This window comes from Schistocerca piceifrons, unplaced genomic scaffold, assembly GCF_021461385.2.
Source record: "Schistocerca piceifrons isolate TAMUIC-IGC-003096 unplaced genomic scaffold, iqSchPice1.1 HiC_scaffold_701, whole genome shotgun sequence".
In the NCBI taxonomy this organism is placed as follows: domain Eukaryota; kingdom Metazoa; phylum Arthropoda; class Insecta; order Orthoptera; family Acrididae; genus Schistocerca; species Schistocerca piceifrons.
This window is the reverse complement of record NW_025728950.1, coordinates 637,334-663,030: the sequence shown is the minus strand read 5'-3', so window position 1 is coordinate 663,030 and position 25,697 is coordinate 637,334. Positions and strand designations below refer to the sequence as shown.

Here is a 25,697-nt window from a genome sequence, read left to right as displayed (position 1 = left end):
TAGTTAGTTGCTTACACACCACGATTTCTTTTCATTAATTTAAGATTATCTTAAGAATTTTTTTTTTTTTTTTTTGCGGTTAGCCGGACGGCACTTGCAGCCGCATTACGCTAGGCTGGTAATTTATGGGGGCACAGGACAGTGCCTTCGGATGCCTCGTTAGCGTCTCTTATGGTCCGGGCACAGATAATTTTAATTACATTTTTTGGAGTTATATCCTTAGCTCCTCGCGAACGTCGTCGTCGTCGCCGCCGCACGCACGCTGAATACGTGTGTACACACGCACACACACATATGCAGTAGGCGGTGGACGATGTAAGCACTCGGCTAGGTGTAGCTCGCGCCAGTATAGCTCGCACCGGCCTGACGCTGCTGTGGGGCGGCCTCACGGCTTCTCCACTGCCCTGGCAGCTAGCGGCGTTCAAATGGGAGTCGCAGTTTACTCCTCGACATGGAGGGTAGTACTGGGATGTTGACGAGTGATCTCGTATTTGGTCGTTCCTTCCGGCACTTGCCTTTGCGATGTTTTCGACGGTCGCCTGTTGCCATATCGGCCCGCACCACCGTGTGTCACTCCCACATGTGGAGCGCACACGCTGCAAGCATTTAGGCCCTGACACTGCGGTTTTTCATCTCTGGCGGTACTCCGCAAGGATACCGCCCTTCGATTGTGCCATTCCAGCACTAATCGAAGTGCTAGGTTTTCCGGCCTGTTAGGAGACCGCTTCTGCAAAACGTGCGAGGAGATGTTTGCTGGTTGCGAGCTACCCGCCGATTTTCTAGCTGTACGTATTGTCCTTAATCCAAAGGTCACAGGTCACTGTCGGGCTAAGGACGTGTTCTAAACACTGATTATAAGTTGGTGGCACGAAGTGTGGCTTCACATCTTAAACAGGTAATGAATAAGGTACACTGGCGTTTCGAATCGAACCACCTTCACCGCTGCTTCTATATACCGTGATGCTGTCTTACTCACCCACCGCCGACGCTCGAACCCCGGCATCAATTGATCTCTAGATTTCGCCGGTGCCTTCTCCCATCCTTACCTGCTGGCCGTTATGTCGCGGAAGGGTTTCGGGGAGCACTTCATAAGAGTCATCCGGCACTTCTTGGATGGAGCAAATTCCAGAATCATTGTGAACGGCTGCAGATCACGACCAATTCCCATCAGACGATCAGTTCGACAAGGCTGTCCCTTGTCAGTGTATTTTATCGCTTTGGCGCTGGACCCCATGCTGCGTGACATCGGACGGATGGTCGATGGTGTTCCTTTCCCAGGCGTCACCTTCCGCAGTGCGGCATACGCGGATGGTGTAGGTGTGTTTGTAGCAAACGCCAATGACATCGATTCGGTTCGCCGAGTCCTCCACGTTTATGAACGAGCATCCGGTGCCATGTTAAAATCCAACAAAATGGTGCTAATGCCACTAGGGCCACGATCATTGACCATCGAACGCCCATGCAACCGGATTGTAGGGGAACAACGTATCTTGGGTCTTGAGGTGACTGACTGTCCGCAGCGCATGTTAACACTCACGTGCAGGCGGATTCTCACGCGCATCAGAGGATTTTGCATGAGTCACACTGATCGACGACTCGACCTCCATCAACGAATCCAACTGATTAGTACATACATCCTATCACGGGCATAGTATGTAGCACAACTCCATACGCTACCGAAACAAACCAGCAGAGCCATCTCACAAACAGTATATTGCCTATTGTGGCGGCATGCACTATTCAAAGTTGATGCGCAGAATTGTACACTGCCAAAGGTCGATAGTGGCCTTGGACTCATTGACTTTCCCCGCAAATGTGCGGCAATCCTGATTCAAAGTATCGCCACTTTGCGTGAGATTGACCCAGGTGGTACAACAGCGGTGCTTTTCGACCGTTATCGCCCACAATCGGCGCGTGCACCAGTATGTTTGACACATATTCCATTCCGGATGACGACAGTCAAGGACTATTACCTCAATCAAAGTTACGTCCTAACAGTGGCCACCGACAAGGCACGCACATCGAAGCGCCTTTACTAGGCGCTTCGAGGCCAGCCCACACCACATAAATTGGAGGACAGACGACCGTCGGTCATCTGGCACCAAGCTTGGGCTAATATCAACCACCCAGCCCTTCCCACAGAAGTTTCAGCGCTATGGTATCGCGTTGTAAACAATTTAATACCCACTAATCACCGCCTGGCGGCCATCCGCCTATGGCCCTCGGCTGCTTGCGGCCGATGTGGTGACGTAGACACCAGAGAGCATCGTCTCTTATGCCCTCACGTCACAGAAGTGTGGGACCTTGCACGTGTGCTATTAGCGCTGATCGGTGGGACTACACTGGACTATGTGTCAATCGACTGGTTCCTTACCCCTGATATTCAGACCAACCAACGAACACGACGTAACGCAATGGTGTGGCTCTTGGGCCACACCATTTTCACGATCTATGACCTTTGCCTCACCGATGCTGTCTCTTTCATGGACTACCTTTGGAGCCAGCATCGCCTGGCGGAATCTGACCGGAAATATACCATTACTTTTGGAAGATTTCTTAAAGTTGCAATGGTTCATGGTTATCAAAAGGTGTTCCGGGCTGACTAAGGCACCTCGTATAAGAATTGCCTGAGTGTACCCCTGGATCTTTGTCACTCAGACTTTCAAACTACCCTTGACTTACCCATACCCCAGATTTGATATTGGCCTTCAGGGCATCACTAGAGTAGACTGTTCTATGATACTGATAATATGGAAATTGTTAACACGGAAATTGTGTGAACCTTGTATGAAAAATTATTGGAAAATTGGAAAACATAATCTATCTTAGAGGATTATTACTTCGTTAATTCTATGGGCGATGGGATTATCTCGCCAGTTTCGTTTGAGTGTGCTGCCGTCGCTGTTTTTTTTTTTTATTTTGCCTTCATTTCTGTCTTTATTTATTTCTTTCTATTTAGTTTTTAACATCATCACTTGCTTCACACCTGGAGAGGGAGGTGTGTTTCTGAGTAGTGTGTCGTCGCCCCCAAGACATAGCAGAGTATGCCTCCGCTTTTATTTTCGGTTTATGGCAATGAGTCTTGCAACTAACAACACCCTGCTTTACGTGCTGCGTCGACACTAGAGGATGGCGGCATTTTTGGAGAGGAAAAGGTAGGTCTATAGGGGAGGTAGGAGGGAAAAAATTGTAGTATTTGTCTTATCAGCTTAATATCTGATACGTCCTGCATCACACGACCAGAATATTACACTCATTTTTGGCTTATGACGGAGTGCTAGGGGCTTGCTCCACCTCTGTCGCGGGTTGGCCCGGCATTGAAGTACGGCCGGGATCGGCCCACCTAAAATTAATTAAAACACAGCCTGAAATGGGTTAACTTTCTGCAGTGATCAGATATTCCGCTGGTAGCAAAACTTGTCGTAGTTGTTGATGTGCCCAGTAGTTAGTTGCTTACACACCACGATTTCTTTTCATTAATTTAAGATTATCTTAAGAATTTTTTTTTTTTTTTTTTTTTGCGGTTAGCCGGACGGCACTTGCAGCCGCATTACGCTAGGCTGGTAATTTATGGGGGCACAGGACAGTGCCTTCGGATGCCTCGTTAGCGTCTCTTATGGTCCGGGCACAGATAATTTTAATTACATTTTTTGGAGTTATATCCTTAGCTCCTCGCGAACGTCGTCGTCGTCGCCGCCGCACGCACGCTGAATACGTGTGTACACACGCACACACACATATGCAGTAGGCGGTGGACGATGTAAGCACTCGGCTAGGTGTAGCTCGCGCCAGTATAGCTCGCACCGGCCTGACGCTGCTGTGGGGCGGCCTCACGGCTTCTCCACTGCCCTGGCAGCTAGCGGCGTTCAAATGGGAGTCGCAGTTTACTCCTCGACATGGAGGGTAGTACTGGGATGTTGACGAGTGATCTCGTATTTGGTCGTTCCTTCCGGCACTTGCCTTTGCGATGTTTTCGACGGTCGCCTGTTGCCATATCGGCCCGCACCACCGTGTGTCACTCCCACATGTGGAGCGCACACGCTGCAAGCATTTAGGCCCTGACACTGCGGTTTTTCATCTCTGGCGGTACTCCGCAAGGATACCGCCCTTCGATTGTGCCATTCCAGCACTAATCGAAGTGCTAGGTTTTCCGGCCTGTTAGGAGACCGCTTCTGCAAAACGTGCGAGGAGATGTTTGCTGGTTGCGAGCTACCCGCCGATTTTCTAGCTGTACGTATTGTCCTTAATCCAAAGGTCACAGGTCACTGTCGGGCTAAGGACGTGTTCTTAACACTGATTATAAGTTGGTGGCACGAAGTGTGGCTTCACATCTTAAACAGGTAATGAATAAGGTACACTGGCGTTTCGAATCGAACCACCTTCACCGCTGCTTCTATATACCGTGATGCTGTCTTACTCACCCACCGCCGACGCTCGAACCCCGGCTTCAATTGATCTCTAGATTTCGCCGGTGCCTTCTCCCATCCTTACCTGCTGGCCGTTATGTCGCGGAAGGGTTTCGGGGAGCACTTCATAAGAGTCATCCGGCACTTCTTGGATGGAGCAAATTCCAGAATCATTGTGAACGGCTGCAGATCACGACCAATTCCCATCAGACGATCAGTTCGACAAGGCTGTCCCTTGTCAGTGTATTTTATCGCTTTGGCGCTGGACCCCATGCTGCGTGACATCGGACGGATGGTCGATGGTGTTCCTTTCCCAGGCGTCACCTTCCGCAGTGTGGCATACGCGGATGGTGTAGGTGTGTTTGTAGCAAACGCCAATGACATCGATTCGGTTCGCCGAGTCCTCCACGTTTATGAACAAGCATCCGGTGCCATGTTAAAATCCAACAAAATGGTGCTAATGCCACTAGGGCCACGATCATTGACCATCGAACGCCCATGCAACCGGATTGTAGGGGAACAACGTATCTTGGGTCTTGAGGTGACTGACTGTCCGCAGCGCATGTTAACACTCACGTGCAGGCGGATTCTCACGCGCATCAGAGGATTTTGCATGAGTCACACTGATCGACGACTCGACCTCCATCAACGAATCCAACTGATTAGTACATACATCCTATCACGGGCATAGTATGTAGCACAACTCCATACGCTACCGAAACAAACCAGCAGAGCCATCTCACAAACAGTATATTGCCTATTGTGGCGGCATGCACTATTCAAAGTTGATGCGCAGAATTGTACACTGCCAAAGGTCGATAGTGGCCTTGGACTCATTGACTTTCCCCGCAAATGTGCGGCAATCCTGATTCAAAGTATCGCCACTTTGCGTGAGATTGACCCAGGTCGTACAACAGCGGTGCTTTTCGACCGTTATCGCCCACAATCGGCGCGTGCACCAGTATGTTTGACACATATTCCATTCCGGATGACGACAGTCAAGGACTATTACCTCAATCAAAGTTACGTCCTAACAGTGGCCACCGACAAGGCACGCACATCGAAGCGCCTTTACTAGGCGCTTCGAGGCCAGCCCACACCACATAAATTGGAGGACAGACGACCGTCGGTCATCTGGCACCAAGCTTGGGCTAATATCAACCACCCAGCCCTTCCCACAGAAGTTTCAGCGCTATGGTATCGCGTTGTAAACAATTTAATACCCACTAATCACCGCCTGGCGGCCATCCGCCTATGGCCCTCGGCTGCTTGCGGCCGATGTGGTGACGTAGACACCAGAGAGCATCGTCTCTTATGCCCTCACGTCACAGAAGTGTGGGACCTTGCACGTGTGCTATTAGCGCTGATCGGTGGGACTACACTGGACTATGTGTCAATCGACTGGTTCCTTACCCCTGATATTCAGACCAACCAACGAACACGACGTAACGCAATGGTGTGGCTCTTGGGCCACACCATTTTCACGATCTATGACCTTTGCCTCACCGATGCTGTCTCTTTCATGGACTACCTTTGGAGCCAGCATCGCCTGGCAGAATCTGACCGGAAATATACCATTACTTTTGGAAGATTTCTTAAAGTTGCAATGGTTCATGGTTATCAAAAGGTGTTCCGGGCTGACTAAGGCACCTCGTATAAGAATTGCCTGAGTGTACCCCTGGATCTTTGTCACTCAGACTTTCAAACCACCCTTGACTTACCCATACCCCAGATTTGATATTGGCCTTCAGGGCATCACTAGAGTAGACTGTTCTATGATACTGATAATATGGAAATTGTTAACACGGAAATTGTGTGAACCTTGTATGAAAAATTATTGGAAAATTGGAAAACATAATCTATCTTAGAGGATTATTACTTCGTTAATTCTATGGGCGATGGGATTATCTCGCCAGTTTCGTTTGAGTGTGCTGCCGTCGCTGTTTTTTTTTATTTTGCCTTCATTTCTGTCTTTATTTATTTCTTTCTATTTAGTTTTTAACATCATCACTTGCTTCACACCTGGAGAGGGAGGTGTGTTTCTGAGTAGTGTGTCGTCGCCCCCAAGGCATAGCAGAGTATGCCTCCGCTTTTATTTTCGGTTTATGGCAATGAGTCTTGCTACTAACAACACCCTGCTTTACGTGCTGCGTCGACACTAGAGGATGGCGGCATTTTTGGAGAGGAAAAGGTAGGTCTATAGGGGAGGTAGGAGGGAAAAAACTGTAGTATTTGTCTTATCAGCTTAATATCTGATACGTCCTGCATCACACGACCAGAATATTACACTCATTTTTGGCTTATGACGGAGTGCTAGGGGCTTGCTCCACCTCTGTCGCGGGATGGCCCGGCATTGAAGTACGGCCGGGATCGGCCCACCTAAAATTAATTAAAACACAGCCTGAAATGGGTTAACTTTCTGCAGTGATCAGATATTCCGCTGGTAGCAAAACTTGTCGTAGTTGTTGATGTGCACAGTAGTTAGTTGCTTACACACCACGATTTCTTTTCATTAATTTAAGATTATCTTAAGAATTTTTTTTTTTTTTTTGCGGTTAGCCGGACGGCACTTGCAGCCGCATTACGCTAGGCTGGTAATTTATGGGGGCACAGGACAGTGCCTTCGGATGCCTCGTTAGCGTCTCTTATGGTCCGGGCACAGATAATTTTAATTACATTTTTTGGAGTTATATCCTTAGCTCCTCGCGAACGTCGTCGTCGTCGCCGCCGCACGCACGCTGAATACGTGTGTACACACGCACACACACATATGCAGTAGGCGGTGGACGATGTAAGCACTCGGCTAGGTGTAGCTCGCGCCAGTATAGCTCGCACCGGCCTGACGCTGCTGTGGGGCGGCCTCACGGCTTCTCCACTGCCCTGGCAGCTAGCGGCGTTCAAATGGGAGTCGCAGTTTACTCCTCGACATGGAGGGTAGTACTGGGATGTTGACGAGTGATCTCGTATTTGGTCGTTCCTTCCGGCACTTGCCTTTGCGATGTTTTCGACGGTCGCCTGTTGCCATATCGGCCCGCACCACCGTGTGTCACTCCCACATGTGGAGCGCACACGCTGCAAGCATTTAGGCCCTGACACTGCGGTTTTTCATCTCTGGCGGTACTCCGCAAGGATACCGCCCTTCGATTGTGCCATTCCAGCACTAATCGAAGTGCTAGGTTTTCCGGCCTGTTAGGAGACCGCTTCTGCAAAACGTGCGAGGAGATGTTTGCTGGTTGCGAGCTACCCGCCGATTTTCTAGCTGTACGTATTGTCCTTAATCCAAAGGTCACAGGTCACTGTCGGGCTAAGGACGTGTTCTAAACACTGATTATAAGTTGGTGGCACGAAGTGTGGCTTCACATCTTAAACAGGTAATGAATAAGGTACACTGGCGTTTCGAATCGAACCACCTTCACCGCTGCTTCTATATACCGTGATGCTGTCTTACTCACCCACCGCCGACGCTCGAACCCCGGCATCAATTGATCTCTAGATTTCGCCGGTGCCTTCTCCCATCCTTACCTGCTGGCCGTTATGTCGCGGAAGGGTTTCGGGGAGCACTTCATAAGAGTCATCCGGCACTTCTTGGATGGAGCAAATTCCAGAATCATTGTGAACGGCTGCAGATCACGACCAATTCCCATCAGACGATCAGTTCGACAAGGCTGTCCCTTGTCAGTGTATTTTATCGCTTTGGCGCTGGACCCCATGCTGCGTGACATCGGACGGATGGTCGATGGTGTTCCTTTCCCAGGCGTCACCTTCCGCAGTGCGGCATACGCGGATGGTGTAGGTGTGTTTGTAGCAAACGCCAATGACATCGATTCGGTTCGCCGAGTCCTCCACGTTTATGAACGAGCATCCGGTGCCATGTTAAAATCCAACAAAATGGTGCTAATGCCACTAGGGCCACGATCATTGACCATCGAACGCCCATGCAACCGGATTGTAGGGGAACAACGTATCTTGGGTCTTGAGGTGACTGACTGTCCGCAGCGCATGTTAACACTCACGTGCAGGCGGATTCTCACGCGCATCAGAGGATTTTGCATGAGTCACACTGATCGACGACTCGACCTCCATCAACGAATCCAACTGATTAGTACATACATCCTATCACGGGCATAGTATGTAGCACAACTCCATACGCTACCGAAACAAACCAGCAGAGCCATCTCACAAACAGTATATTGCCTATTGTGGCGGCATGCACTATTCAAAGTTGATGCGCAGAATTGTACACTGCCAAAGGTCGATAGTGGCCTTGGACTCATTGACTTTCCCCGCAAATGTGCGGCAATCCTGATTCAAAGTATCGCCACTTTGCGTGAGATTGACCCAGGTCGTACAACAGCGGTGCTTTTCGACCGTTATCGCCCACAATCGGCGCGTGCACCAGTATGTTTGACACATATTCCATTCCGGATGACGACAGTCAAGGACTATTACCTCAATCAAAGTTACGTCCTAACAGTGGCCACCGACAAGGCACGCACATCGAAGCGCCTTTACTAGGCGCTTCGAGGCCAGCCCACACCACATAAATTGGAGGACAGACGACCGTCGGTCATCTGGCACCAAGCTTGGGCTAATATCAACCACCCAGCCCTTCCCACAGAAGTTTCAGCGCTATGGTATCGCGTTGTAAACAATTTAATACCCACTAATCACCGCCTGGCGGCCATCCGCCTATGGCCCTCGGCTGCTTGCGGCCGATGTGGTGACGTAGACACCAGAGAGCATCGTCTCTTATGCCCTCACGTCACAGAAGTGTGGGACCTTGCACGTGTGCTATTAGCGCTGATCGGTGGGACTACACTGGACTATGTGTCAATCGACTGGTTCCTTACCCCTGATATTCAGACCAACCAACGAACACGACGTAACGCAATGGTGTGGCTCTTGGGCCACACCATTTTCACGATCTATGACCTTTGCCTCACCGATGCTGTCTCTTTCATGGACTACCTTTGGAGCCAGCATCGCCTGGCGGAATCTGACCGGAAATATACCATTACTTTTGGAAGATTTCTTAAAGTTGCAATGGTTCATGGTTATCAAAAGGTGTTCCGGGCTGACTAAGGCACCTCGTATAAGAATTGCCTGAGTGTACCCCTGGATCTTTGTCACTCAGACTTTCAAACTACCCTTGACTTACCCATACCCCAGATTTGATATTGGCCTTCAGGGCATCACTAGAGTAGACTGTTCTATGATACTGATAATATGGAAATTGTTAACACGGAAATTGTGTGAACCTTGTATGAAAAATTATTGGAAAATTGGAAAACATAATCTATCTTAGAGGATTATTACTTCGTTAATTCTATGGGCGATGGGATTATCTCGCCAGTTTCGTTTGAGTGTGCTGCCGTCGCTGTTTTTTTTTTTTATTTTGCCTTCATTTCTGTCTTTATTTATTTCTTTCTATTTAGTTTTTAACATCATCACTTGCTTCACACCTGGAGAGGGAGGTGTGTTTCTGAGTAGTGTGTCGTCGCCCCCAAGACATAGCAGAGTATGCCTCCGCTTTTATTTTCGGTTTATGGCAATGAGTCTTGCTACTAACAACACCCTGCTTTACGTGCTGCGTCGACACTAGAGGATGGCGGCATTTTTGGAGAGGAAAAGGTAGGTCTATAGGGGAGGTAGGAGGGAAAAAATTGTAGTATTTGTCTTATCAGCTTAATATCTGATACGTCCTGCATCACACGACCAGAATATTACACTCATTTTTGGCTTATGACGGAGTGCTAGGGGCTTGCTCCACCTCTGTCGCGGGTTGGCCCGGCATTGAAGTACGGCCGGGATCGGCCCACCTAAAATTAATTAAAACACAGCCTGAAATGGGTTAACTTTCTGCAGTGATCAGATATTCCGCTGGTAGCAAAACTTGTCGTAGTTGTTGATGTGCCCAGTAGTTAGTTGCTTACACACCACGATTTCTTTTCATTAATTTAAGATTATCTTAAGAATTTTTTTTTTTTTTTTTTTGCGGTTAGCCGGACGGCACTTGCAGCCGCATTACGCTAGGCTGGTAATTTATGGGGGCACAGGACAGTGCCTTCGGATGCCTCGTTAGCGTCTCTTATGGTCCGGGCACAGATAATTTTAATTACATTTTTTGGAGTTATATCCTTAGCTCCTCGCGAACGTCGTCGTCGTCGCCGCCGCACGCACGCTGAATACGTGTGTACACACGCACACACACATATGCAGTAGGCGGTGGACGATGTAAGCACTCGGCTAGGTGTAGCTCGCGCCAGTATAGCTCGCACCGGCCTGACGCTGCTGTGGGGCGGCCTCACGGCTTCTCCACTGCCCTGGCAGCTAGCGGCGTTCAAATGGGAGTCGCAGTTTACTCCTCGACATGGAGGGTAGTACTGGGATGTTGACGAGTGATCTCGTATTTGGTCGTTCCTTCCGGCACTTGCCTTTGCGATGTTTTCGACGGTCGCCTGTTGCCATATCGGCCCGCACCACCGTGTGTCACTCCCACATGTGGAGCGCACACGCTGCAAGCATTTAGGCCCTGACACTGCGGTTTTTCATCTCTGGCGGTACTCCGCAAGGATACCGCCCTTCGATTGTGCCATTCCAGCACTAATCGAAGTGCTAGGTTTTCCGGCCTGTTAGGAGACCGCTTCTGCAAAACGTGCGAGGAGATGTTTGCTGGTTGCGAGCTACCCGCCGATTTTCTAGCTGTACGTATTGTCCTTAATCCAAAGGTCACAGGTCACTGTCGGGCTAAGGACGTGTTCTTAACACTGATTATAAGTTGGTGGCACGAAGTGTGGCTTCACATCTTAAACAGGTAATGAATAAGGTACACTGGCGTTTCGAATCGAACCACCTTCACCGCTGCTTCTATATACCGTGATGCTGTCTTACTCACCCACCGCCGACGCTCGAACCCCGGCTTCAATTGATCTCTAGATTTCGCCGGTGCCTTCTCCCATCCTTACCTGCTGGCCGTTATGTCGCGGAAGGGTTTCGGGGAGCACTTCATAAGAGTCATCCGGCACTTCTTGGATGGAGCAAATTCCAGAATCATTGTGAACGGCTGCAGATCACGACCAATTCCCATCAGACGATCAGTTCGACAAGGCTGTCCCTTGTCAGTGTATTTTATCGCTTTGGCGCTGGACCCCATGCTGCGTGACATCGGACGGATGGTCGATGGTGTTCCTTTCCCAGGCGTCACCTTCCGCAGTGCGGCATACGCGGATGGTGTAGGTGTGTTTGTAGCAAACGCCAATGACATCGATTCGGTTCGCCGAGTCCTCCACGTTTATGAACGAGCATCCGGTGCCATGTTAAAATCCAACAAAATGGTGCTAATGCCACTAGGGCCACGATCATTGACCATCGAACGCCCATGCAACCGGATTGTAGGGGAACAACGTATCTTGGGTCTTGAGGTGACTGACTGTCCGCAGCGCATGTTAACACTCACGTGCAGGCGGATTCTCACGCGCATCAGAGGATTTTGCATGAGTCACACTGATCGACGACTCGACCTCCATCAACGAATCCAACTGATTAGTACATACATCCTATCACGGGCATAGTATGTAGCACAACTCCATACGCTACCGAAACAAACCAGCAGAGCCATCTCACAAACAGTATATTGCCTATTGTGGCGGCATGCACTATTCAAAGTTGATGCGCAGAATTGTACACTGCCAAAGGTCGATAGTGGCCTTGGACTCATTGACTTTCCCCGCAAATGTGCGGCAATCCTGATTCAAAGTATCGCCACTTTGCGTGAGATTGACCCAGGTCGTACAACAGCGGTGCTTTTCGACCGTTATCGCCCACAATCGGCGCGTGCACCAGTATGTTTGACACATATTCCATTCCGGATGACGACAGTCAAGGACTATTACCTCAATCAAAGTTACGTCCTAACAGTGGCCACCGACAAGGCACGCACATCGAAGCGCCTTTACTAGGCGCTTCGAGGCCAGCCCACACCACATAAATTGGAGGACAGACGACCGTCGGTCATCTGGCACCAAGCTTGGGCTAATATCAACCACCCAGCCCTTCCCACAGAAGTTTCAGCGCTATGGTATCGCGTTGTAAACAATTTAATACCCACTAATCACCGCCTGGCGGCCATCCGCCTATGGCCCTCGGCTGCTTGCGGCCGATGTGGTGACGTAGACACCAGAGAGCATCGTCTCTTATGCCCTCACGTCACAGAAGTGTGGGACCTTGCACGTGTGCTATTAGCGCTGATCGGTGGGACTACACTGGACTATGTGTCAATCGACTGGTTCCTTACCCCTGATATTCAGACCAACCAACGAACACGACGTAACGCAATGGTGTGGCTCTTGGGCCACACCATTTTCACGATCTATGACCTTTGCCTCACCGATGCTGTCTCTTTCATGGACTACCTTTGGAGCCAGCATCGCCTGGCGGAATCTGACCGGAAATATACCATTACTTTTGGAAGATTTCTTAAAGTTGCAATGGTTCATGGTTATCAAAAGGTGTTCCGGGCTGACTAAGGCACCTCGTATAAGAATTGCCTGAGTGTACCCCTGGATCTTTGTCACTCAGACTTTCAAACTACCCTTGACTTACCCATACCCCAGATTTGATATTGGCCTTCAGGGCATCACTAGAGTAGACTGTTCTATGATACTGATAATATGGAAATTGTTAACACGGAAATTGTGTGAACCTTGTATGAAAAACTATTGGAAAATTGGAAAACATAATCTATCTTAGAGGATTATTACTTCGTTAATTCTATGGGCGATGGGATTATCTCGCCAGTTTCGTTTGAGTGTGCTGCCGTTGCTGTTTCTTTTTTTTTATTTTGCCTTCATTTCTGTCTTTATTTATTTCTTTCTATTTAGTTTTTAACATCATCACTTGCTTCACACCTGGAGAGGGAGGTGTGTTTCTGAGTAGTGTGTCGTCGCCCCCAAGACATAGCAGAGTATGCCTCCGCTTTTATTTTCGGTTTATGGCAATGAGTCTTGCTACTAACAACATACTGCTTTACGTGCTGCGTCGACACTAGAGGATGGCGGCATTTTTGGAGAGGAAAAGGTAGGTCTATAGGGGAGGTAGGAGGGAAAAAAGTGTAGTATTTGTCTTCTCAGCTTAATATCTGATACGTCCTGCATCACACGACCAGAATATTACACTCATTTTTGGCTTATGACGGAGTGCTAGGGGCTTGCTCCACCTCTGTCGCGGGTTGGCCCGGCATTGAAGTACGGCCGGGATCGGCCCACCTAAAATTATTTAAAACACAGCCTGAAATGGGTTAACTTTCTGCAGTGATCAGATATTCCGCTGGTAGCAAAACTTGTCGTAGTTGTTGATGTGCCCAGTAGTTAGTTGCTTACACACCACGATTTCTTTTCATTAATTTAAGATTATCTTAAGAATTTTTTTTTTTTTTTTTTGCGGTTAGCCGGACGGCACTTGCAGCCGCATTACGCTAGGCTGGTAATTTATGGGGGCACAGGACAGTGCCTTCGGATGCCTCGTTAGCGTCTCTTATGGTCCGGGCACAGATAATTTTAATTACATTTTTTGGAGTTATATCCTTAGCTCCTCGCGAACGTCGTCGTCGTCGCCGCCGCACGCACGCTGAATACGTGTGTACACACGCACACACACATATGCAGTAGGCGGTGGACGATGTAAGCACTCGGCTAGGTGTAGCTCGCGCCAGTATAGCTCGCACCGGCCTGACGCTGCTGTGGGGCGGCCTCACGGCTTCTCCACTGCCCTGGCAGCTAGCGGCGTTCAAATGGGAGTCGCAGTTTACTCCTCGACATGGAGGGTAGTACTGGGATGTTGACGAGTGATCTCGTATTTGGTCGTTCCTTCCGGCACTTGCCTTTGCGATGTTTTCGACGGTCGCCTGTTGCCATATCGGCCCGCACCACCGTGTGTCACGCCCACATGTGGAGCGCACACGCTGCAAGCATTTAGGCCCTGACACTGCGGTTTTTCATCTCTGGCGGTACTCCGCAAGGATACCGCCCTTCGATTGTGCCATTCCAGCACTAATCGAAGTGCTAGGTTTTCCGGCCTGTTAGGAGACCGCTTCTGCAAAACGTGCGAGGAGATGTTTGCTGGTTGCGAGCTACCCGCCGATTTTCTAGCTGTACGTATTGTCCTTAATCCAAAGGTCACAGGTCACTGTCGGGCTAAGGACGTGTTCTTAACACTGATTATAAGTTGGTGGCACGAAGTGTGGCTTCACATCTTAAACAGGTAATGAATAAGGTACACTGGCGTTTCGAATCGAACCACCTTCACCGCTGCTTCTATATACCGTGATGCTGTCTTACTCACCCACCGCCGACGCTCGAACCCCGGCTTCAATTGATCTCTAGATTTCGCCGGTGCCTTCTCCCATCCTTACCTGCTGGCCGTTATGTCGCGGAAGGGTTTCGGGGAGCACTTCATAAGAGTCATCCGGCACTTCTTGGATGGAGCAAATTCCAGAATCATTGTGAACGGCTGCAGATCACGACCAATTCCCATCAGACGATCAGTTCGACAAGGCTGTCCCTTGTCAGTGTATTTTATCGCTTTGGCGCTGGACCCCATGCTGCGTGACATCGGACGGATGGTCGATGGTGTTCCTTTCATAGGCGTCACCTTCCGCAGTGCGGCATACGCGGATGGTGTAGGTGTGTTTGTAGCAAACGCCAATGACATCGATTCGGTTCGCCGAGTCCTCCACGTTTATGAACGAGCATCCGGTGCCATGTTAAAATCCAACAAAATGGTGCTAATGCCACTAGGGCCACGATCATTGACCATCGAACGCCCATGCAACCGGATTGTAGGGGAACAACGTATCTTAGGTCTTGAGGTGACTGACTGTCCGCAGCGCATGTTAACACTCACGTGCAGGCGGATTCTCACGCGCATCAGAGGATTTTGCATGAGTCACACTGATCGACGACTCGACCTCCATCAACGAATCCAACTGATTAGTACATACATCCTATCACGGGCATAGTATGTAGCACAACTCCATACGCTACCGAAACAAACCAGCAGAGCCATCTCACAAACAGTATATTGCCTATTGTGGCGGCATGCACTATTCAAAGTTAATGCGCAGAATTGTACACTGCCAAAGGTCGATAGTGGCCTTGGACTCATTGACTTTCCCCGCAAATGTGCGGCAATCCTGATTCAAAGTATCGCCACTTTGCGTGAGATTGACCCAGGTCGTACAACAGCGGTGCTTTTCGACCGTTATCGCCCACAATCGGCGCGTGCACCAGTATGTTTGACACATATTCCATTCCGGATGACGACAGTCAAGGACTATTACCTCAATCAAAGTTACGTCCTAACAGTGGCCACCGACAAGGCACGCACATCGAAGCGCCTTTACTAGGCGCTTCGAGGCCAGCCCACACCACATAAATTGGAGGACAGACGACCGTCGGTCATCTGGCACCAAGCTTGGGCTAATATCAACCACCCAGCCCTTCCCACAGAAGTTTCAGCGCTATGGTATCGCGTTGTAAACAATTTAATACCCACTAATCACCGCCTGGCGGCCATCCGCCTATGGCCCTCGGCTGCTTGCGGCCGATGTGGTGACGTAGACACCAGAGAGCATCGTCTCTTATGCCCTCACGTCACAGAAGTGTGGGACATTGCACGTGTGCTATTAGCGCTGATCGGTGGGACTACACTGGACTATGTGTCAATCGACTGGTTCCTTACCCCTGATATTCAGACCAACCAACGAACACGACGTAACGCAATGGTGTGGCTCTTGGGCCACACCATTTTCACGATCTATGACCTTTGCCTCACCGATGCTGTCTCTTTCATGGACTACCTTTGGAGCCAGCATCGCCTGGCGGAATCTGACCGGAAATATACCATTACTTTTGGAAGATTTCTTAAAGTTGCAATGGTTCATGGTTATCAAAAGGTGTTCTGGGCTGACTAAGGCACCTCGTATAAGAATTGCCTGAGTGTACCCCTGGATCTTTGTCACTCAGACTTTCAAACTACCCTTGACTTACCCATACCCCAGATTTGATATTGGCCTTCAGGGCATCACTAGAGTAGACTGTTCTATGATACTGATAATATGGAAATTGTTAACGCGGAAATTGTGTGAACCTTGTATGAAAAATTATTGGAAAATTGGAAAACATAATCTATCTTAGAGGATTATTACTTCGTTAATTCTATGGGCGATGGGATTATCTCGCCAGTTTCGTTTGAGTGTGCTGCCGTCGCTGTTTTTTTTTTATTTTGCCTTCATTTCTGTCTTTATTTATTTCTTTCTATTTAGTTTTTAACATCATCACTTGCTTCACACCTGGAGAGGGAGGTGTGTTTCTGAGTAGTGTGTCGTCGCCCCCAAGGCATAGCAGAGTATGCCTCCGCTTTTATTTTCGGTTTATGGCAATGAGTCTTGCTACTAACAACACCCTGCTTTACGTGCTGCGTCGACACTAGAGGATGGCGGCATTTTTGGAGAGGAAAAGGTAGGTCTATAGGGGAGGTAGGAGGGAAAAAAGTGTAGTATTTGTCTTATCAGCTTAATATCTGATACGTCCTGCATCACACGACCAGAATATTACACTCATTTTTGGCTTATGACGGAGTGCTAGGGGCTTGCTCCACCTCTGTCGCGGGTTGGCCCGGCATTGAAGTACCGCCGGGATCGGCCCACCTAAAATTAATTAAAACACAGCCTGAAATGGGTTAACTTTCTGCAGTGATCAGATATTCCGCTGGTAGCAAAACTTGTCGTAGTTGTTGATGTGCCCAGTAGTTAGTTGCTTACACACCACGATTTCTTTTCATTAATTTAAGATTATCTTAAGAATTTTTTTTTTTTTTTTTTGCGGTTAGCCGGACGGCACTTGCAGCCGCATTACGCTAGGCTGGTAATTTATGGGGGCACAGGACAGTGCCTTCGGATGCCTCGTTAGCGTCTCTTATGGTCCGGGCACAGATAATTTTAATTACATTTTTTGGAGTTATATCCTTAGCTCCTCGCGAACGTCGTCGTCGTCGCCGCCTCACGCACGCTGAATACGTGTGTACACACGCACACACACATATGCAGTAGGCGGTGGACGATGTAAGCACTCGGCTAGGTGTAGCTCGCGCCAGTATAGCTCGCACCGGCCTGACGCTGCTGTGGGGCGGCCTCACGGCTTCTCCACTGCCCTGGCAGCTAGCGGCGTTCAAATGGGAGTCGCAGTTTACTCCTCGACATGGAGGGTAGTACTGGGATGTTGACGAGTGATCTCGTATTTGGTCGTTCCTTCCGGCACTTGCCTTTGCGATGTTTTCGACGGTCGCCTGTTGCCATATCGGCCCGCACCACCGTGTGTCACTCCCACATGTGGAGCGCACACGCTGCAAGCATTTAGGCCCTGACACTGCGGTTTTTCATCTCTGGCGGTACTCCGCAAGGATACCGCCCTTCGATTGTGCCATTCCAGCACTAATCGAAGTGCTAGGTTTTCCGGCCTGTTAGGAGACCGCTTCTGCAAAACGTGCGAGGAGATGTTTCCTGGTTGCGAGCTACCCGCCGATTTTCTAGCTGTACGTATTGTCCTTAATCCAAAGGTCACAGGTCACTGTCGGGCTAAGGACGTGTTCTTAACACTGATTATAAGTTGGTGGCACGAAGTGTGGCTTCACATCTTAAACAGGTAATGAATAAGGTACACTGGCGTTTCGAATCGAACCACCTTCACCGCTGCTTCTATATACCGTGATGCTGTCTTACTCACCCACCGCCGACGCTCGAACCCCGGCTTCAATTGATCTCTAGATTTCGCCGGTGCCTTCTCCCATCCTTACCTGCTGGCCGTTATGTCGCGGAAGGGTTTCGGGGAGCACTTCATAAGAGTCATCCGGCACTTCTTGGATGGAGCAAATTCCAGAATCATTGTGAACGGCTGCAGATCACGACCAATTCCCATCAGACGATCAGTTCGACAAGGCTGTCCCTCGTCAGTGTATTTTATCGCTTTGGCGCTGGACCCCATGCTGCGTGACATCGGACGGATGGTCGATGGTGTTCCTTTCCCAGGCGTCACCTTCCGCAGTGCGGCATACGCGGATGGTGTAGGTGTGTTTGTAGCAAACGCCAATGACATCGATTCGGTTCGCCGAGTCCTCCACGTTTATGAACGAGCATCCGGTGCCATGTTAAAATCCAACAAAATGGTGCTAATGCCACTAGGGCCACGATCATTGACCATCGAACGCCCATGCAACCGGATTGTAGGGGAACAACGTATCTTGGGTCTTGAGGTGACTGACTGTCCGCAGCGCATGTTAACACTCACGTGCAGGCGGATTCTCACGCGCATCAGAGGATTTTGCATGAGTCACACTGATCGACGACTCGACCTCCATCAACGAATCCAACTGATTAGTACATACATCCTATCACGGGCATAGTATGTAGCACAACTCCATACGCTACCAAAACAAACCAGCAGAGCCATCTCACAAACAGTATATTGCCTATTGTGGCGGCATGCACTATTCAAAGTTGATGCGCAGAATTGTACACTGCCAAAGGTCGATAGTGGCCTTGGACTCATTGACTTTCCCCGCAAATGTGCGGCAATCCTGATTCAAAGTATCGCCACTTTGCGTGAGATTGACCCAGGTGGTACAACAGCGGTGCTTTTCGACCGTTATCGCCCACAATCGGCGCGTGCACCAGTATGTTTGACACATATTCCATTCCGGATGACGACAGTCAAGGACTATTACCTCAATCAAAGTTACGTCCTAACAGTGGCCACCGACAAGGCACGCACATCGAAGCGCCTTTACTAGGCGCTTCGAGGCCAGCCCACACCACATAAATTGGAGGACAGACGACCGTCGGTCATCTGGCACCAAGCTTGGGCTAATATCAACCACCCAGCCCTTCCCACAGAAGTTTCAGCGCTATGGTATCGCGTTGTAAACAATTTAATACCCACTAATCACCGCCTGGCGGCCATCCGCCTATGGCCCTCGGCTGCTTGCGGCCGATGTGGTGACGTAGACACCAGAGAGCATCGTCTCTTATGCCCTCACGTCACAGAAGTGTGGGACCTTGCACGTGTGCTATTAGCGCTGATCGGTGGGACTACACTGGACTATGTGTCAATCGACTGGTTCCTTACCCCTGATATTCAGACCAACCAACGAACACGACGTAACGCAATGGTGTGGCTCTTGGGCCACACCATTTTCACGATCTATGACCTTTGCCTCACCGATGCTGTCTCTTTCATGGACTACCTTTGGAGCCAGCATCGCCTGGCGGAATCTGACCGGAAATATACCATTACTTTTGGAAGATTTCTTAAAGTTGCAATGGTTCATGGTTATCAAAAGGTGTTCCGGGCTGACTAAGGCACCTCGTATAAGAATTGCCTGAGTGTACCCCTGGATCTTTGTCACTCAGACTTTCAAACTACCCTTGACTTACCCATACCCCAGATTTGATATTGGCCTTCAGGGCATCACTAGAGTAGACTGTTCTATGATACTGATAATATGGAAATTGTTAACACGGAAATTGTGTGAACCTTGTATGAAAAATTATTGGAAAATTGGAAAACATAATCTATCTTAGAGGATTATTACTTCGTTAATTCTATGGGCGATGGGATTATCTCGCCAGTTTCGTTTGAGTGTGCTGCCGTCGCTGTTTTTTTTTTATTTTGCCTTCATTTCTGTCTTTATTTATTTCTTTCTATTTAGTTTTTAACATCATCACTTGCTTCACACCTGGAGAGGGAGGTGTGTTTCTGAGTAGTGTGTCGTCGCCCCCAAGGCATAGCAGAGTATGCCTCCGCTTTTATTTTCGGTTTATGGCAATGAGTCTTGCTACTAACAACACCCTGCTTTACGTGCTGCGTCGACACTAGAGGATGGCGGCATTTTTGGAGAGGAAAAGGTAGGTCTATAGGGGAGGTAGGAGGGAAAAAAAGTGTAGTATTTGTCTTATCAGCTTAATATCTGATACGTCCTGCATCACACGACCAGAATATTACACTCGTTTTTGGCTTATGACGGAGTGCTAGGGGCTTGCTCCACCTCTGTCGCGGGTTGGCCCGGCATTGAAGTACCACCGGGATCGGCCCACCTAAAATTAATTAAAACACAGCCTGAAATGGGTTAACTTTCTGCAGTGATCAGATATTCCGCTGGTAGCAAAACTTGTCGTAGTTGTTGATGTGCCCAGTAGTTAGTTGCTTACACACCACGATTTCTTTTCATTAATTTAAGATTATCTTAAGAATTTTTTTTTTTTTTTTTTTTTGCGGTTAGCCGGACGGCACTTGCAGCCGCATTACGCTAGGCTGGTAATTTATGGGGGCACAGGACAGTGCCTTCGGATGCCTCGTTAGCGTCTCTTATGGTCCGGGCACAGATAATTTTAATTACATTTTTTGGAGTTATATCCTTAGCTCCTCGCGAACGTCGTCGTCGTCGCCGCCGCACGCACGCTGAATACGTGTGTACACACGCACACACACATATGCAGTAGGCAGTGGACGATGTAAGCACTCGACTAGGTGTAGCTCGCGCCAGTATAGCTCGCACCGGCCTGACGCTGCTGTGGGGCGGCCTCACGGCTTCTCCACTGCCCTGGCAGCTAGCGGCGTTCAAATGGGAGTCGCAGTTTACTCCTCGACATGGAGGGTAGTACTGGGATGTTGACGAGTGATCTCGTATTTGGTCGTTTCTTCCGGCACTTGCCTTTGCGATGTTTTCGACGGTCGCCTGTTGCCATATCGGCCCGCACCACCGTGTGTCACTCCCACATGTGGAGCGCACACGCTGCAAGCATTTAGGGCCTGACACTGCGGTTTTTCATCTCTGGCGGTACTCCGCAAGGATACCGCCCTTCGATTGTGCCATTCCAGCACTAATCGAAGTGCTAGGTTTTCCGGCCTGTTAGGAGACCGCTTCTGCAAAACGTGCGAGGAGATGTTTGCTGGTTGCGAGCTACCCGCCGATTTTCTAGCTGTACGTATTGTCCTTAATCCAAAGGTCACAGGTCACTGTCGGGCTAAGGACGTGTTCTTAACACTGATTATAAGTTGGTGGCACGAAGTGTGGCTTCACATCTTAAACAGGTAATGAATAAGGTACACTGGCGTTTCGAATCGAACCACCTTCACCGCTGCTTCTATATACCGTGATGCTGTCTTACTCACCCACCGCCGACGCTTGAACCCCGGCTTCAATTGATCTCTAGATTTCGCCGGTGCCTTCTCCCATCCTTACCTGCTGGCCGTTATGTCGCGGAAGGGTTTCGGGGAGCACTTCATAAGAGTCATCCGGCACTTCTTGGATGGAGCAAATTCCAGAATCATTGTGAACGGCTGCAGATCACGACCAATTCCCATCAGACGATCAGTTCGACAAGGCTGTCCCTTGTCAGTGTATTTTATCGCTTTGGCGCTGGACTCCATGCTGCGTGACATCGGACGGATGGTCGATGGTGTTCCTTTCCCAGGCGTCACCTTCCGCAGTGCGGCATACGCGGATGGTGTAGGTGTGTTTGTAGCAAACGCCAATGACATCGATTCGGTTCGCCGAGTCCTCCACGTTTATGAACGAGCATCCGGTGCCATGTTAAAATCCAACAAAATGGTGCTAATGCCACTAGGGCCACGATCATTGACCATCGAACGCCCATGCAACCGGATTGTAGGGGAACAACGTATCTTGGGTCTTGAGGTGACTGACTGTCCGCAGCGCATGTTAACACTCACGTGCAGGCGGATTCTCACGCGCATCAGAGGATTTTGCATGAGTCACACTGATCGACGACTCGACCTCCATCAACGAATCCAACTGATTAGTACATACATCCTATCACGGGCATAGTATGTAGCACAACTCCATACGCTACCGAAACAAACCAGCAGAGCCATCTCACAAACAGTATATTGCCTATTGTGGCGGCATGCACTATTCAAAGTTGATGCGCAGAATTGTACACTGCCAAAGGTCGATAGTGGCCTTGGACTCATTGACTTTCCCCGCAAATGTGCGGCAATCCTGATTCAAAGTATCGCCACTTTGCGTGAGATTGACCCAGGTCGTACAACAGCGGTGCTTTTCGACCGTTATCGCCCACAATCGGCGCGTGCACCAGTATGTTTGACACATATTCCATTCCGGATGACGACAGTCAAGGACTATTACCTCAATCAAAGTTACGTCCTAACAGTGGCCACCGACAAGGCACGCACATCGAAGCGCCTTTACTAGGCGCTTCGAGGCTAGCCCACACCACATAAATTGGAGGACAGACGACCGTCGGTCATCTGGCACCAAGCTTGGGCTAATATCAACCACCCAGCCCTTCCCACAGAAGTTTCAGCGCTATGGTATCGCGTTGTAAACAATTTAATACCCACTAATCACCGCCTGGCGGCCATCCGCCTATGGCCCTCGGCTGCTTGCGGCCGATGTGGTGACGTAGACACCAGAGAGCATCGTCTCTTATGCCCTCACGTCACAGAAGTGTGGGACCTTGCACGTGTGCTATTAGCGCTGATCGGTGGGACTACACTGGACTATGTGTCAATCGACTGGTTCCTTACCCCTGATATTCAGACCAACCAACGAACACGACGTAACGCAATGGTGTGGCTCTTGGGCCACACCATTTTCACGATCTATGACCTTTGCCTCACCGATGCTGTCTCTTTCATGGACTACCTTTGGAGCCAGCATCGCCTGGCGGAATCTGACCGGAAATATACCATTACTTTTGGAAGATTTCTTAAAGTTGCAATGGTTCATGGTTATCAAAAGGTGTTCCGGGCTGACTAAGGCACCTCGTATAAGAATTGCCTGAGTGTACCCCTGGATCTTTGTCACTCAGACTTTCAAACTACCCTTGACTTACCCATACCCCAGATTTGATATTGGCCTTCAGGGCATCACTAGAGTAGACTGTTCTATGATACTGATAATATGGAAATTGTTAACACGGAAATTGTGTGAACCTTGTATGAAAAATTATTGGAAAATTGGAAAACATAATCTATCTTAGAGGATTATTACTTCGTTAATTCTATGGGCGATGGGATTATCTCGCCAGTTTCGTTTGAGTGTGCTGCCGTCGCTGTTTTTTTTTATTTTGCCTTCATTTCTGTCTTTATTTATTTCTTTCTATTTAGTTTTTAACATCATCACTTGCTTCACACCTGGAGAGGGAGGTGTGTTTCTGAGTAGTGTGTCGTCGCCCCCAAGGCATAGCAGAGTATGCCTCCGCTTTTATTTACGGTTTATGGCAATAAGTCTTGCTACTAACAACACCCTGCTTTACGTGCTGCGTCGACACTAGAGGATGGCGGCATTTTTGGAGAGGAAAAGGTAGGTCTATAGGGGAGGTAGGAGGGAAAAAAGTGTAGTATTTGTCTTATCAGCTTAATATCTGATACGTCCTGCATCACACGACCAGAATATTACACTCATTTTTGGCTTATGACGGAGTGCTAGGGGCTTGCTCCACCTCTGTCGCGGGTTGGCCCGGCATTGAAGTACGGCCGGGATCGGTCCACCTAAAATTAATTAAAACACAGCCTGAAATGGGTTAACTTTCTGCAGTGATCAGATATTCCACTGGTAGCAAAACTTGTCGTAGTTGTTGATGTGCCCAGTAGTTAGTTGCTTACACACCACGATTTCTTTTTATTAATTTAAGATTATCTTAAGAATTTTTTTTTTTTTTTTTGCGGTTAGCCGGACGGCACTTGCAGCCGCATTACGCTAGGCTGGTAATTTATGGGGGCACAGGACAGTGCCTTCGGATGCCTCGTTAGCGTCTCTTATGGTCCGGGCATAGATAATTTTAATTACATTTTTTGGAGTTATATCCTTAGCTCCTCGCGAACGTCGTCGTCGTCGCCGCCGCACGCACGCTGAATACGTGTGTACACACGCACACACACATATGCAGTAGGCGGTGGACGATGTAAGCACTCGGCTAGGTGTAGCTCTCGCCAGTATAGCTCGCACCGGCCTGACGCTGCTGTGGGGCGGCCTCACGGCTTCTCCACTGCCCTGGCAGCTAGCGGCGTTCAAATGGGAGTCGCAGTTTACTCCTCGACATGGAGGGTAGTACTGGGATGTTGACGAGTGATCTCGTATTTGGTCGTTCCTTCCGGCACTTGCCTTTGCGATGTTTTCGACGGTCGCCTGTTGCCATATCGGCCCGCACCACCGTGTGTCACTCCCACATGTGGAGCGCACACGCTGCAAGCATTTAGGCCCTGACACTGCGGTTTTTCATCTCTGGCGGTACTCCGCAAGGATACCGCCCTTCGATTGTGCCATTCCAGCACTAATCGAAGTGCTAGGTTTTCCGGCCTGTTAGGAGACCGCTTCTGCAAAACGTGCGAGGAGATGTTTGCTGGTTGCGAGCTACCCGCCGATTTTCTAGCTGTACGTATTGTCCTTAATCCAAAGGTCACAGGTCACTGTCAGGCTAAGGACGTGTTCTTAACACTGATTATAAGTTGGTGGCACGAAGTGTGGCTTCACATCTTAAACAGGTAATGAATAAGGTACACTGGCGTTTCGAATCGAACCACCTTCACCGCTGCTTCTATATACCGTGATGCTGTCTTACTCACCCACCGCCGACGCTCGAACCCCGGCTTCAATTGATCTCTAGATTTCGCCGGTGCCTTCTCCCATCCTTACCTGCTGGCCGTTATGTCGCGGAAGGGTTTCGGGGAGCACTTCATAAGAGTCATCCGGCACTTCTTGGATGGAGCAAATTCCAGAATCATTGTGAACGGCTGCAGATCACGACCAATTCCCATCAGACGATCAGTTCGACAAGGCTGTCCCTTGTCAGTGTATTTTATCGCTTTGGCGCTGGACCCCATGCTGCGTGACATCGGACGGATGGTCGATGGTGTTCCTTTCCCAGGCGTCACCTTCCGCAGTGCGGCATACGCGGATGGTGTAGGTGTGTTTGTAGCAAACGCCAATGACATCGATTCGGTTCGCCGAGTCCTCCACGTTTATGAACGAGCATCCGGTGCCATGTTAAAATCCAACAAAATGGTGCTAATGCCACTAGGGCCACGATCATTGACCATCGAACGCCCATGCAACCGGATTGTAGGGGAACAACGTATCTTGGGTCTTGAGGTGACTGACTGTCCGCAGCGCATGTTAACACTCACGTGCAGGCGGATTCTCACGCGCATCAGAGGATTTTGCATGAGTCACACTGATCGACGACTCGACCTCCAT

The 25,697-nt window shown here is 49.4% G+C and overlaps 7 pseudogenes; all 7 read left to right on the top strand.

The window, feature by feature from the left end:
- The first annotated feature begins 3,137 nt into the window (after positions 1 to 3,137).
- LOC124769596 lies at positions 3,138 to 3,348 on the top strand (annotated as a pseudogene).
- Positions 3,349 to 6,579: 3,231 nt separating this feature from the next.
- On the top strand, positions 6,580 to 6,790 carry LOC124769640 (annotated as a pseudogene).
- Positions 6,791 to 10,019: 3,229 nt separating this feature from the next.
- LOC124769595 lies at positions 10,020 to 10,230 on the top strand (annotated as a pseudogene).
- A 3,233-nt stretch (positions 10,231 to 13,463) lies between these two features.
- LOC124769623 lies at positions 13,464 to 13,674 on the top strand (annotated as a pseudogene).
- A 3,229-nt stretch (positions 13,675 to 16,903) lies between these two features.
- Positions 16,904 to 17,114, top strand: LOC124769418 (annotated as a pseudogene).
- Positions 17,115 to 20,343: 3,229 nt separating this feature from the next.
- Positions 20,344 to 20,555, top strand: LOC124769590 (annotated as a pseudogene).
- A 3,231-nt stretch (positions 20,556 to 23,786) lies between these two features.
- LOC124769576 lies at positions 23,787 to 23,997 on the top strand (annotated as a pseudogene).
- Positions 23,998 to 25,697: the final 1,700 nt, after the last annotated feature.